Raw genomic sequence first — 13,955 nt, forward strand, 5'->3', positions numbered from 1 at the left:
AATCAGGGATAAACTTCGATGACAAGGTATGAAAGGTCATGCAGTCATGCACACAGCTGTCTGTCTGTGGGTGTAGAGATGGACAGATACATACGCCTCTTCATGAGAGCGTCCCAAAACAGCAAGAAGTTGTTAGGAGCCCCTAGGTATCTAATTTGCATGAGTGTCTATATTAAAGTTCCTGTCCTTAATGATGAGCACATCTTCCTATATAATCCTAAGACTCTTATTAGAAACATTGAACTAGGTAATCCATAACACACTCAGTGTTTGGAAATGCCAAGCTACGCCAAATCATTATACAACAGCAGCATCCCACACACCTCCCTGCCCAGACCACCTCTCCCCTGGCCTCTCTGTCCTAAAGTCAATCACCCCTCACAGAATATGGTGGTTCCATATGGGAGCCTAGTCACAGATGCTGGGAAGACTCAATGGGTGAAGTACAAATTCTGCATGGAATACAGGGGGTCAATGTGGTTGCCCACTCTGGACTGCAGGGGCCCAGATTCTGAGGTTGCTAGGAAAAAGTCACCCAGGTTACTGAGGAAAGGATCTTCACTATCCATGTCACAGAACAGGAGCTCAGCACCTGAAATGGAGAAGAAACACTGACATGGGTGTCTGGGAGGAGAGACTTGCTTCAGTGCTAGGAAATTCAGTCAAATGCACATACCCCGTGATCTTCACTGGTGAAGGGAAGGTAGGTGCTGGGGACACCAGCAGAGAGAAGGGGGAGGAGCCTAATCCAGGGGTCAAAAGCCTCACTAGGCAGCTCCTGTCCAAAGGACAGGTGAAAACATAAACCAGAACATGATGGTGCTAAAATGCAGCACAGCAAAGGACAGCATGTGTGGACAGCAGGTATGCAGGGGGAGGCTCCTCACAGAGTCTAGGCCATGAACCCTGCAGAGGCTGGATCAGGGATCCCTGCTGAAGTTGGACCATGGACCCTGCAGAGGTTGGACCAGGGGCCCTGCAGAGGCTGGGCCAGGGACCCTGCAGAGGTTGGGCCAGGGGCCCAATCAAAACCTCTGCCTGCTTTCCCATGACCTGGAGTGAGGAAGGCCACTGTGACCATGCCTCAGAAAGATGGACGTCAGAAACATAAGTGGGCGTGTCCAGAGAGCTGTGCATGAGTGAGGTCAGCCCAGAAAAACCTGCAGGTCCAGACCTGGTCAGTACTTGCCGACGTGTGATGGGTGGAGTAGGGTGACTTTAATGAGAGAAATTCTGAGAGGGTAAGGTGCACTGGGTACTGACCCAGGGCACTTGGCCAGGGAGCCACATCCCCAGTTTTTGTATTTTTTATTTAGAGACAGGGCCTCATTGAGTTGCTTAGGTACACACTAAGTTGCTGAGACTGACCTCAAACTTGCAATCCTTCTGCCTCAGCCTCCTGAACCATTGGGATTACAGGCATGTGTCCACAACTGGCCACCTATTTTTCAAGTAAGGAAGAAATGTGGACAAAATCTTTGTGAGGATTTTGTCTTTGATACTTGTTTTTGGAAGGCTTATTGACTAAAACTCTCTTTTAGCTATCAGAGTGACTTATCACCCGTGATTCCATCTATAGATCCATGAATTGTGCCCTTCACAGACTCCATGAGTGTCCTGTGGTCAACCCTGAGGTTCAGCTTTAGCCTTGCACCTCTGTGCTCCCCCACCTCAGGGCTCCTCAGGTCTCACCTGCTGAGCACTGACTTGTAGAGAAGGTGGGGTGGGACTTGAGGGAAGCTCAGCTAGGAAGCTCTAGAACTCTGAGGTGCACCTCACTGGTGAGCACCCACAGCAGCCTTCCCCTGCAGCCCCCAGTAGTTGATTCTTGGGGGACTCTAGCCCTGTTTTGTGGTTCACTTGTCCTGCTGGGGAGTGACAGTGATTGTCTGGGTGCATCTGGGGGAAGGAGAGGCCACAGCAGGGTGGAGGCCCATGCACTTTAAGGGTGCATGTGATCTCCTGGCATCTGGGGTGGGGTGAGACCCTGGCAGAAGGGGTCAGAGCTGTAGATGCTCTGGTTGATGGCCAGGAGCTGCTGGGAGTGGGAAGAGCCCTGTAGGGGTTCATGATCCCTTCCATGCTAGCACTCCCACAACCATTCATCTGAGCTGCTGGACAAAGACGATGGCAGGTCATCCTCAATTTGCAGCCCAGAGACTCACTCTGGACCTCGCACCCCTCACTATCACATGCCCATGCTGTGATCCAGGTTGGCTCTGGGAAGACACCACCATGACTCTCAGGTCCTTTGGAAGTCAGACCTACTCAGTGTGGGAATGACTACAGAAGGTGCAAACACCAGATCTGAGAATCACGGAGGCCACCTCAAGCTGTGACCTGGGGACCTATGTGACAGTGGTGGAGTTTCATGCCTGGGCCTAGTCCCTCATTCACAAGATGGAAGGAGGTGAGCAGACATTAGTGACTCTAGCCTGTGCCCAACCAAAGGCCCCTACCTTGGAGGACAGGGATGGGGTGGCAGCTGGGGAATTGAAATTTGAGAGCACCCTATAAACATGTCACTTAAAGAGTTGGATCCTGCACTCAGGTGTGGCCACCCCAGGAGTGATGACTCTAAAGATCCATCAATAACCTGTTATGAACCCATTTATCCATGGGAGTCATGATACTGGACCAGTGAACCTCATGGGGATGACAGGAAGATTCCATGAGACTGTATGTGCCTTGAAGTTACAACCTGCTACACTGGGGCACAGAAACCTTGCCCCCTCAGCCTTGGGGTGAAATGGCCCCTCCTCCCAGCCTCTGCTTCCTGAGTCTCCCCAGGAGCTGCCCCAGAGTTAAACACCATGCAAGGATTTGAGTCTGTGTTCTCCTAATGCCACAGCCAGTGCATTCTCCCTTTCAGCTTGTTGCCTAGATGGTGTCAACTTACATCGCTCAAGGCCCTTGGAAAACTGCAGGACCCTGGGAGATAGAGCTGGCATGTCAAGCATAGTTCAGAGTCTAAGCAAGGATGAGATTATGCCTGTTGCAAGGCCTTCAAGATGTGGTCCATAGGCCAGCAGCAGTGGCCCCCCACCTGAGAGCTGTTAAAAATGCAGACTCTCAGGGTCACCCAGACCTTCCCTGCAAATTGGAACCTGCACTTCAGCAAGATTGCAGGTGCCCTGTGCACACACTGAAGTGTGAAAAGCCCAGTTCAAGGCACAGGGGTTCAAGGAACACTGATGGGTGCTGAGATGGGCAGCATGTCCCTTTAAGAATGACATGGTTCTAACCTGTAATTCTCCATGCTTTTTCCTTAGTGCTTCCTTGGACTCTCCCTCAGTCACTCCGTCCACTCCCCTCCCAACTCCTTGCACCTCCCCTAGATTAAAAAAAAAAAAAAGCAAGGGGCAAGGGTACACCCAGAAAGGGCACATCCAGTGAGGGGTGGGTTGGAACACCCAGCCCAATGGAGCGTAGTCAGAGCTGCTCCTGACTTGGTTCCAACTCTCACCTATGCCAGGACCCTGCTCAGACTTGCAGAACTCTCGTCTGCCCATCTGAGAGGGGGACAGTAACTGCTGCTCACCTTGGGGTTTTTTGTATTGTCATCATTTTACATTATTTTGAAGGGGTTGCTATGGTTGGGAAATTAAGTCCCCTCCAGAGGCTAGAGGCTTGGTCCCCAGCCTGTGGCACAGTGGGAGATGGTGGAGCCTTTGGGAGTGGGGACCAGTGGAGGAAGTAGGTCACTGGCGCATGTCTGGAACCATCCTCTTTCTCCTTCTAGATCCTACTGTGGTCTCTGCTCTCTGGCCTCCATGGGGCAGGCAGCTTTCCTCTGCCACACACTCTGCCATGGTGTGCCACACATGGACCCCAAAAACAAGAGCCCCAACATGGACTGAAACCCTCTCCTAAAAAAATCTTTCCTTCAAGTGGATCATCTCAGATCACCTGTCACAGGCTGAGCCAGGGGAGTCTTCTATTAAACTGGCCAACCTAGGAGGAGGAGGAATGGAGACAAACAATGGGAGAGGCTTTTGACTCCAACGTGCCCTGATACCTGCCTCAGCTTGGCTCTGTGCTGGGCCAGAGCCTCCCCCATCTGCAGTTCTGGATGTGGGGCTCTGTCCCACGTGCTTTCACTGGCTTCTCCTGGTTCACCCCCCTGTGGTGGGCTTCTCTCCCAAGTGGGGCAAGCTGGGTTCTGCCAAGTGCCCATCCCTCATGGAGCCCAGTAGAGGCCAGTCTTCAGGGGCCAGCACTTACCAGAGCTCAGCCTCTGTGTGTCCTGCTGGTCCTTCTGCTGCTGCTGCTGCCACCTGGCCAGCTTCTTCATCTGGCAGGAGAGAGGGCCACTTCAGATGCCAGCCACAATAGGTTGCACACAAGGGGCCAGGGAAAGGATTCAGCTCTGCTGAGAGGATAGTAAGTGGAGCCAGGCTGAGGAAGGACACACAAGACCCCTCACAGTGGAGGGGAAGGATGCTTACCCCACAGGAACAGGGACTCCCTCTCAGCAAGTGCCACAAGGTGACTTGAATGAACCAAGAGACTGTTTGTCCCCTACCTGCCACCTTGTATTTGAGAACTACCTGGTACCTCAAACTAAGGAACTTGAATCCCATGTTTCTAAATTGTGTTCTGTGGAACAGTGGAACATTGGAGCTCCATAAGACCTCAACACATGTTTAGCACATGCATGTGTGTGTGTGTTTGTGTAGGAAACACTGGGTCTTAAAAGAAATGTCTTTACTGCAAGGTTCCTCAGAGGTTTAAAGTGCCCCCATGGGCACAGGGGCCTCTTCAACTGCCTGCTCTGAATGAAGTCCATTCAGATGACTGAACCTATCCCAACCCCTCTGAGGAATTCAGCTGCAGGAAATCTCCCCTAGTTCATCTCCAGCAAATGAGAAGACAGCTTGCATCACCCTCGGCAGACCAGGGAAGCAGGTAGGAGGCAGGCACTTGCAGGGGTAGGAGGAGGCACAGTAAGAGGTTCCAGAACAGCCCATGATGGGGCAGCAGGCCCTGGCAGGCCAGGAGGACAGGGTGGTGCTACGGACTGAGCTGGGGAGAGGGCCACCAAGGCTCTCATGCCACTATGCCAACATGCCATCTTGGGCCAGTCATCTGAGTGCTTTTTAGGTTTCTCTTTGAATTATTAAAAACAAAAATTGGTATCTGGAGTACACAGATATAAATTTAAAAATAAATGTAAAGTAGAGAATAAGATTTAGCCCAAAGATGTGGATTGGTACCAATGGCTGGCAGATTTAGAGGCACGGTCACTAGGAAAATAAAGACATTACACTAAAACAGATGCCCTGGTCTGCCCTTCAGCTGCGGCTGAAAACCTGTGACAGCAGGGTTGTTACTGGAGAGAGCTGCTCTCCAGGGAGCTCAGAATAGAGAACCTGGCAGCCAGTTCAGTGCCCTCTGCTCCTGCCTCAGGAAAGAGTAACCCAGAAGCAAGAAGCCCTTACCTTAGCTCTCTGGTTCTGGAACCATACCTGCACCACACGGATGCTCAGTCCTGTCTCTGCAGCCAGCATCTCCCTCACCTGGAAAAAGTGAGTTATTCTTGAAGAATCATTGGCAGTTCAGGTAGGAGGCAGAATACTTCCTGTACAGTCATGGGGAGGCCAACAGGCCTCGCCTGTGCAGAGGCTACAGGCTGATTTGTGCTTAGCAGAAGCCCAGAGGCAAGAACAGGCTTCCTTCCAGGTAGAAAGGAAGTCCAGGCAAAGCCCCCCACAGGCCAGACACTGAAGGTCTGTCCCCAGTGTAGCAGTGTCCAGAGCTGGGGCTTTGGGGCCTGACAGAACCACCAGGGCTCTGACCTCATCAGTGGACCAGTCCCATGGTGACTGAATGAACCACTGGGAAGGACCTGGTAGGAGGCAGTGGGTCCTTGTGGTGTGTCCCTGGCATCTCCATCTTGCCACCGCCTCCTGTTCTCTCTCACTCTGCTTCCCAGGTCAGTGGCCTTTGCTGCACTCTCCCACCATGATGCTCTGACCCACCTCAGGCCCACAGCAATGGTGCCAGGGAACCCTGTGTGAGCCAAAATAAACTGTTCCTCCTTTAAGTTGTTATGTCAGGGACTTGGGTCATAGTGACAAAAAGCTGGCCAACACCGCTGACTCGTGAACATCTACACACTCCAAAGAGCTTCTCCTTGGAATAAGCCCTCAGGTGTCCCTTAGACACTAGAAATTCCCCCATGCTGCAGTTGCAGGCCATGCGTGGACGCCAGCCCACTGGAGGAGGAACAGAGTGAAGCCTGCTTCCCCAGAACAGTCAGTCCTCCCTTCTGCCCAATTCCATGGCCCTAAGTGTTCCATTTTGCCCCTCTAGTTCAAGAGACTTTGTGGTTCCACACTTATCCTGAGTGAGCCCTTCCCAGAGAGAAAGAGACAGAAGAGAGGAGCCATCTGGAACCCAGCAGGGTCAGTGGGCAGCCCCGGTGCAGACACATGCACTGGAGCCAGGTGGGGACAAGGACAATGGTGTCCAGATAATAAAGAAATGTACTTAAACATCTGCCAGCCAGCGAGCCAGCCAGGCTCATGGGAAGGGCCTGGCAAGATGGCAGGATGGGGGTCCAATAAAGCAAATGTGCAGAGAGGCCCAAGAGACATGGCCTCTTCTTAGGAGACTCCAGAGAAGATGGAATTGAAGAGCCCTGACAGGCAGGGCAGACAGTAAGCCCCAGGCCTGTGAAGTGCCTCATCCAACTCATGTCACTGGGCTGAGCTTAGGGAGGATCAGGCCAGACTTTCAAGGCACACCCTCCTGCTAAGCTGGGGCCCCTGTACCTGCTGAAACTCTCTCCATTGCTCAAAGGCCCAACTTGGCAGCCACCTGTTCCACAAAGCCTCACCTGATTCCAGAGTGGACACCCCTCCCTAACCCCCACAGACCCTTTGCCGAGTCCTCAGGGCTCACACCAGGAGTTACAGTCCTGATGCCATCACCTCCTTGCTGTTGGTCTGAAAACTGCCCAGGAACAAGCCCCCAGCACATGGCCACCCAGAGGCTGGGAAGCACGCCGAGGAAGGTGACAGTTGTCCTGTGCAAGCCAACCTGGGGAGTACCACTTTGTACCAAGAGCAGGGAAGGAAGGGCAGCTGGGTGACAAAGTGCACTATTGTGCCACCAGTTCTGACCCCTGATGACCCCTGCTCTGCACCCCGAGGCCAAGCCCCAGCCTTGCTTGGGCCCATGAAACAGAGGACATAATGAGTGTCACGTCCAGTGAGAGCAAGCTGTTCCTTCTCCGCCCTGGACTCTTGCCTTCTGCCACTTTCATGAGACAGTGTCCCACGGGGCACTGCTCCTTCAGGCTGGACCCTCAAACAGCAGCAGTAGAGCAGGCCTACACTGAACTCTGCTAGGCCACAGCCCAGAACAGGAAATACATGTTTTGCCGGGAGTTACAAAGACCTCGGGTTATCTCGTCCCTACAGCAAAGGCTGAGGAATTCCATCAGGAAGGCAGAAAAATACATTCTAACCCTTAAAAAAAAAAAGGTATTTCCTTTATAAATTTCAAAAAGAATGATTTCTTTCTTTTTGCTGTGTAAAGGCAGTTGGTCAATCATGAATACTCAGGGATGGCCACAGCCATCGTAGCAGAGCCAGGAAACTGTCCTGGTAGCCACCTCCTCCATCTTCCTTCCATGGTGGAAGCCTGAGTGTAACGGGCACATGGTCACCAGATGGGCTCAGTCCCCAGCTTTCCCCGTGGGATGTGCAGCTTCAGGACTGAACTTCACCCTTTCATAGAGTGGAGTGGCCAGCAAACCTGGGCACAGGTACCTGGGCTGCCCTGCCCCCTCCCCTCCCTGGTGGCAGGACACAGGATGACAGCTGGACAACCCTTAGGCCCAGTGATAGACAGCACAGCTGCTGTCGGTCTCCACCTGCTCTCCTGTGGACTGGGACGTAGGGGAAAATAAATCCCTCTCTTGTTAAGGCCGAATGTCTTTACATCAGGTTCAGCGCAGCCCTACTGTTAATGACTCCTAATGGGAACAACAGGTGGATGTTCAAAAGCCATGGCACATCCACACAGCACTGCACCACTCCACAGGGGAAGGCCTATGCTCGGAGGAGCCCCAAGACACCCAGAGAGGGAAGCACTAGTCCAGAGGAAGAGCACCTGCCACCAGCTATGCAGCCTGCCTTCTCTGTGACTGTACCAAACAGATACTGCTTCTTGTTGTTCCTATCACACTGCACAGGTGACAATTGTGGAATGGCATCATACACAAAGACTCTGGGAGCCCAGCTACACCTCAGCATCCACAGCAGGGCTCAAACCCTCTTGCACAGACTGGCTGACCCCCTTCCTTACCACTGACCCCATGTGCTGACATCCAGAGGAGCCCCGGTACACAGAGAGGCGGTGCTGTCCCCGTCCCTCCCTTCTGCCCACCTGTACCTTCCTACAGGGTTTGGAGGACACTTCAAATGAGGCCTTGAATGCTCTCCTCTGCTGGATGGTCAGGATGGTTTTGGGGTGTTTGGCGCACTTGTGGTCCTTGCCATCCTCAGAGGCTCCGTTCCTCACCCCTGGAACTGACTTGCAAAGGCTCTTCTGGTAGCAGGAGGGAGGGAGGGATGGAGGGACGAAGGGAGGAAGAAAAAGAAAAGAAAAATGTAACTGTTGTTGAAATTAAATGAAATGATGCATGGAAAGGCTTAGGACTCCCTAGAATATGACAGAGGTTCAATAATCACATTCACCGTTACTATTTCAACACAAAGGCGGTGTTCTTGGCGGCCAGAAGCCTCATGTCCCAGGAGGGCTGAGCTCCAATTCTGTACTCTGGTGCTGGTCTCCGCAGAACAGACCCTCACCTACAGAGAGTGGGTGTTGTGCAGTGCCACTTCGTGTTCCCAGCAGGAGGTTGGGAGGGCTGGCTGCAGAAGGAAGGCTAAGTTCTGAAGCTTGTCCAGGGCAGGGTCTTCTGCCACTGCGCTTGGCCTTGCCTAGGCCCATGCCCATTTCCAGAGAGCTACCATCTGGAGCAGAGGGAAGAGAGGAGGAGGAAGGGCCCCCTAAGTCAGCCACCTAGGTCAGCCCCCCTCCACACCCTGTAGGAAGACGGGAAGGCAAGGCTGTGTCCAGAGGGAGGAGGGTGAGGCGAAGGGAGGGACAGGAGAGGGGCAGGGGCCTGTCCCTGGAGAGCTTACTGCAAAGCGTCTCTGGGATCCCTTTTTATGGGGTCTCCAGACTCCATAAAATTCCAGAGTAAGTCTTTTCGTCTTTGCAGGTCTTATGGGCTCTGCCCTGTGGCAGAGGGCAGCTTCAGGAGGCTTGAAAGCAGAGCTATTAACCTGTGCTGAAAGCAAATGACTCACCAGATAGACAGGAGCCACCCAGTACAGACAGAGGGAACATTTACCAGAAGGAGGACACCTGGAGGACCCCACCCCAGACCAGAGTGGCCGGAATCCTACAGTTTTCTGACCCCTGCCCTCCATCCCTGCTCTCCACTGAAGCTCATGCATCCTGAACCCCCTTGGAGTCCCTCCTGGGCACCCCCTTGAAGTGTTCTTCTGTTCAATAGCATGCATACACTGGACAGGAAACAGTTCTGCCTGTGCCACAACCAAGGGACTATGGGGGTCCTGGCAGGTCCGGGGGAGAGAGCCTGTGAAGTCAGAGGGTGGAGGGGCATGCGGCACCTCTCACATGCTAGCAGTTGCACCAGCTGCCAACAGGAACTGACCATCACTAACCCTCACCAGCTCTGGCCACTGTGTGTAAACATTAGGGGCCTATTACATCCTCCAACTCTGCTTCTGGGATGGTCTCTGAGTGCCCTTCTGCTCTTTCAGCAGGACAGGCCTGCTGGACTCAGGTTCCCATTTCTCCACAAAAATGCAGGCTGGACAACTTGTCCAGGAGAAAGGAAAGCTCTTGAAAGCCTGCAGGAGTGCCATGAGCCGAAGAGGAAGGAAACCCTTCAAATAGCAGACCAGGGACTGCCAGAGACTCCCACACCCAGGTGCAGGCTGTGGTGGTGCCTCACAATGTAAGCTGACACTCCTCAGTAGAGATGAAATGAACACCACTTCGCTCTCCCACAACAAATGTCTAGTATAAATCTGACTCCTAGAGGGGAAGCCCAGAGATTAGGTTTCCACACAGCCCATGAGAGTGAAGGGAATTGGCTTGGCACTCAGGGCCTTTCTTGTTCTTTTACAAGGAATGGCTGGTATGGCTCAGGCTGCTACCCCCACTGCCATTCTTCCCACCTGCCTAGGACACAAGCCCAGCATGGTTTATGGCTGGGAGATGGAGTTGCACTACCTGTGGGGCCTTGTAGATTCAGTTCAGGTTGTTGGAAAAATCCCAGCAGCCCAAAAACAAGAGATTGCCAAGGGCGAGGGAGGGGACAAGAGACCCTCAAGCCAGGAGGGCAGAGGTAGGAATAGCGGGTGCAGATGCAATGAGCCTCATAAATGTCCTGCAGGCTGGGGAGGCAGAGGAAAGGTCTGGGGTTCTCTCTGGGTGGAGAGAGGGGGAAAGGAGGGAGGAATTTATGGAGGCAGGAGGTGTAGGGAGCTCTTCCAGCCACTGTCCTGCAGTGCAAGATTACAATTCCATTCTTCCAAGATCAATGGTGCTGCCCCTGGACTTGGGGAATTCAAAGAAGCATCAAAAATCCAAGAGGCAACAGTGCAGTACCTCAGAGAGGCAATATCCACGTGGCTGCTGCCTTGCACACAAATCTCCAAGGAGGCCTCTGTCTGCCTGGCCAGCCGCAGCTCCCAAAATATTCCACTGGGAACCTGTGCACTTGCATGCACTCCACGGAGACTCGTGTGTGAGACAGGCACAAGGACACCCTGGGACTCCTCCCTGCTGATCAGCAGAATAAGACAGCAGCACCTATGGAGGGGAAGACCACCAGGGCAGGTGATACCTGTGCTGGAAGTGAATGAGATAAGATGAGCAGGGGCAGCTGGACAAAAGAGAGAGGGGATGCTTTGCCAGGAGGAGGTCATCTGTGGCCAGCAGACCTACCTGGGAAGGGGCTCTCCCCCCACAACTCTGCACATCCAGCTCTGTGCCCTATGCAGTGAGCAGGTGGAAGAAGGACCCGTGCTCTTAAGGATCAGAAAGCTGGCTTGGGGAGGGTGGTGTGCAGGAGGCAGTGAAGAACACAAGTAGCTTGTGGAGAGTTCCTCCAGTATGGTAAACACTGAAAACCAAGCAGTTAGAAAAGAGCAGCCTCCAGTCACCAGAGAAGTTAGTGGAGGAAAGGGGCGCCCAGGTGGGGGAGCAGATCTGGAAAGCCAGAGGCAGGAAGCAGGGGTCCACAGGGGAGCTTGGGGGCCTGGAAAGATGCAGGAGAGTGTGTCAGCATGAGTAGGGGCGGGTGCCCATCTGGAGAGTAAGGATACAGGTGAGGGCCTCCTGGGCATCCTGGAGGGGTTCTCTTGTTAAGGAGGTGACATCAGGAGGATCAGCATGGGTGCTGGGGAGGGTTCTGGGGCTGCAGATGCATGGGAAAGCAAGAACCCAGAGTGCAGGACATGGTGGGCCAGGTCACATAGGGCTCCTGAAAGGTTGTGCTCACACCTGGGTGGCAACAGCAGCCTCAGGTCACTGTGTACCTGGGTTGAGGCAACCTCTTATGTCCCAGCACTAGAGAGGGACCCTGAAAAAAAATAATTAAATGCCAACATCCCAAACACCACCTCTGCACTGGTCCCACCTCCACTGCTCACTAGGCACACCTGTGTGACTCACAGGACTTGTGTTAGGTTTATGGTGGTAAAGTTTGAGTGTGTTTGCTACAATTTATGAATTGTACAATTTTATGTTTGTACAATTTATGAATTTATGAAGTGATGAATGGATTGAATACCACCTCTCTCTGGAGTGACCCCATTTTACTGCATTAATTACTAGTCTTCAGGAAGATAAATTAGGAAGAAAACTAAATTGTTTCTAGGAAGGTTGGACTTCCTAGAAAGGGTTCATTATTCTTCCAAATTCAAAAAGAACAAGACAGCAATCTTGGGTGCTGGGCAGAGGTGAATTTGTTACACCACTGCTTCTCTTTAGCAGTGAGTCCTCCTGGTCCATCTCTGTGGGCTTAGCAACAGGGGATCGTGCCCACCTGACCATGCTGCTCAGACTGCATGTGCCCTCGACTGGGATGCCCTCTCCTGATCAGACCTCTGCTGGCTTGGAAAGTGAGCACAAGCCAACACCACCTGGCCTGTGGCTTCAGACTCCAGGGCACTCCATGCTGCCAGCCACCCACCACAGGCCATCTGAAAAGAGCAAGGAATTACCAGTCACCTCTGGATGGGCTCCGCTGGGTGACATTGGTTACACTGAAATGACGCTCTCTATGTCTCTTTCACAGTGATATTTACCCCAGGCTACAATGGCACCCATGTGGCTATGTTGCCCTTAAGAGGACAGCAGAGAAAGTCACAAGGAGAAAAGCCCCAGCTGTGACCATTAGGGACAGAAGCCTGGAGAAGAGCGGAAACAGACAGAGGGTGGGCCACACTGTGCAGTAGCTGCAGCATCACCATGTGGACTAGAACACCTAGTGTCCAAGGACAGCTCCCTGCAGGGAGTGGAGCACTTGGCCAGGAGGGGAGGGGAGCATGAATGTCTTGCAGGAGTGCTTTCCCTGAGTCAACTACAAACTGGGCATCGCTGTGTGTGGTGACCCCACAGAGACCACTGGAAAGCATGTGTGGTTGTGTTCTTAGTTGGAATGGGTGTCTTAAGATGAGTCTGACTTGAACCATTGCTACGAACACCCACAATGCTCGTCATTGGTTAGCTGGAACACCCCTCCTCCTCCCATGCTGCTTTCACTGGGAAAGCATGGAACTTATTTTGTAAACAGGGGTTACAGGGAAATTGCATCACTCTGAGTATTAAAGCAAGCCCCGAACAACCTTCTATAGCTGAGCAGGTCTCCCAGGCACCTGCTGGGTTGGGTGACAGAATGCTGGGCCACCCAGAGCCTGATTGAGCAGGTTTGGAATGGGGTCTGTGGCTTTCCAGTCTAACAGTTCCTCGTGGGACTCTGATGGGGCTGGCCCAGGGCCACACTAGGAGAATCACTGACCTCAAACATGCCTCCCTCTGTCTCCTGGTGGCCCTGCATGCACACACAGGAGGACTGGTGGGAGTGAAAGACCGACTGGGACCTTTTCAACCTTCCAACTGCTCCAGCCAAATCTCCAGTGATTCCTGCTCACTTTCAAAAGTAAGAATAAAACTATGTTTTAAAATCTTGTTTTCCACTTAAAAAGCAACAGTATGCCTGAGGAAGAGGTGAGGGTGAGAGGGTGACCAAGGTTGGCCTGGATGGGGCTGGCCACACATGCCAAGCCCAGGGGATGGCTCTCTCTTCTCTTTGGCAACATCATGGCCACTGAACTCCAGAGCCGTACATGCCTGGGCTGACAACTGAGCCACAAGCATCTCTCCCTCACACTCCAGTCCCTCCCTCCACTCTCTTCATTATCTCCTCTTCCAGGGAGGAAGCAGAGTGCTGAGCAGACTTCTGTCTACAGGACCCAGAGACATCCAAGCTATGCCGCTCTCTCAATCCATAGACACCATCACTCGGGCATGCGCTGTTCAGCTATCCAGGTCAAGTCTCTGAGCAAGGCCTCCTTCACCATCAGTGGCTGCACCTCAGCTGATGTCATTCAGAGACAAGCAAGAGACTCTCAGGGAGTTTTGCAAAGAAGTCACTAGATGCTGTGACACTCTGCAGGTAGCTGGTGGTCTGTGAGCTGTGGCTGATCAACCCAGTCAGCAGGTTCCAAGTTGACACAGTTCCCTTCACATTGAGCACCCTGCTATAAAACTGTGCACTCCAGGAGTTATGCAGAGACTAACCTGTCGAGCCAGATTTTATTCTCCCTTTGAGAGAGTTCTTCAATTTATAGAAAGGTCATCCTCAGGGATGAACAAATATTTTTCAATATACAGAGGGT

The 13,955-nt window shown here is 52.7% G+C and overlaps 1 pseudogene; it reads right to left on the reverse strand.

Moving 5' to 3' along the window:
- Positions 1 to 431: 431 nt before the first annotated feature.
- The window catches only part of LOC124961201 (LIM homeobox transcription factor 1-alpha-like), a 36,431-nt pseudogene continuing 22,907 nt past the window's right edge, over positions 432 to 13,955 (reverse strand).

This window comes from Sciurus carolinensis, chromosome 12 (genome assembly GCF_902686445.1).
Source record: "Sciurus carolinensis chromosome 12, mSciCar1.2, whole genome shotgun sequence".
Lineage (NCBI taxonomy): Eukaryota > Metazoa > Chordata > Mammalia > Rodentia > Sciuridae > Sciurus > Sciurus carolinensis.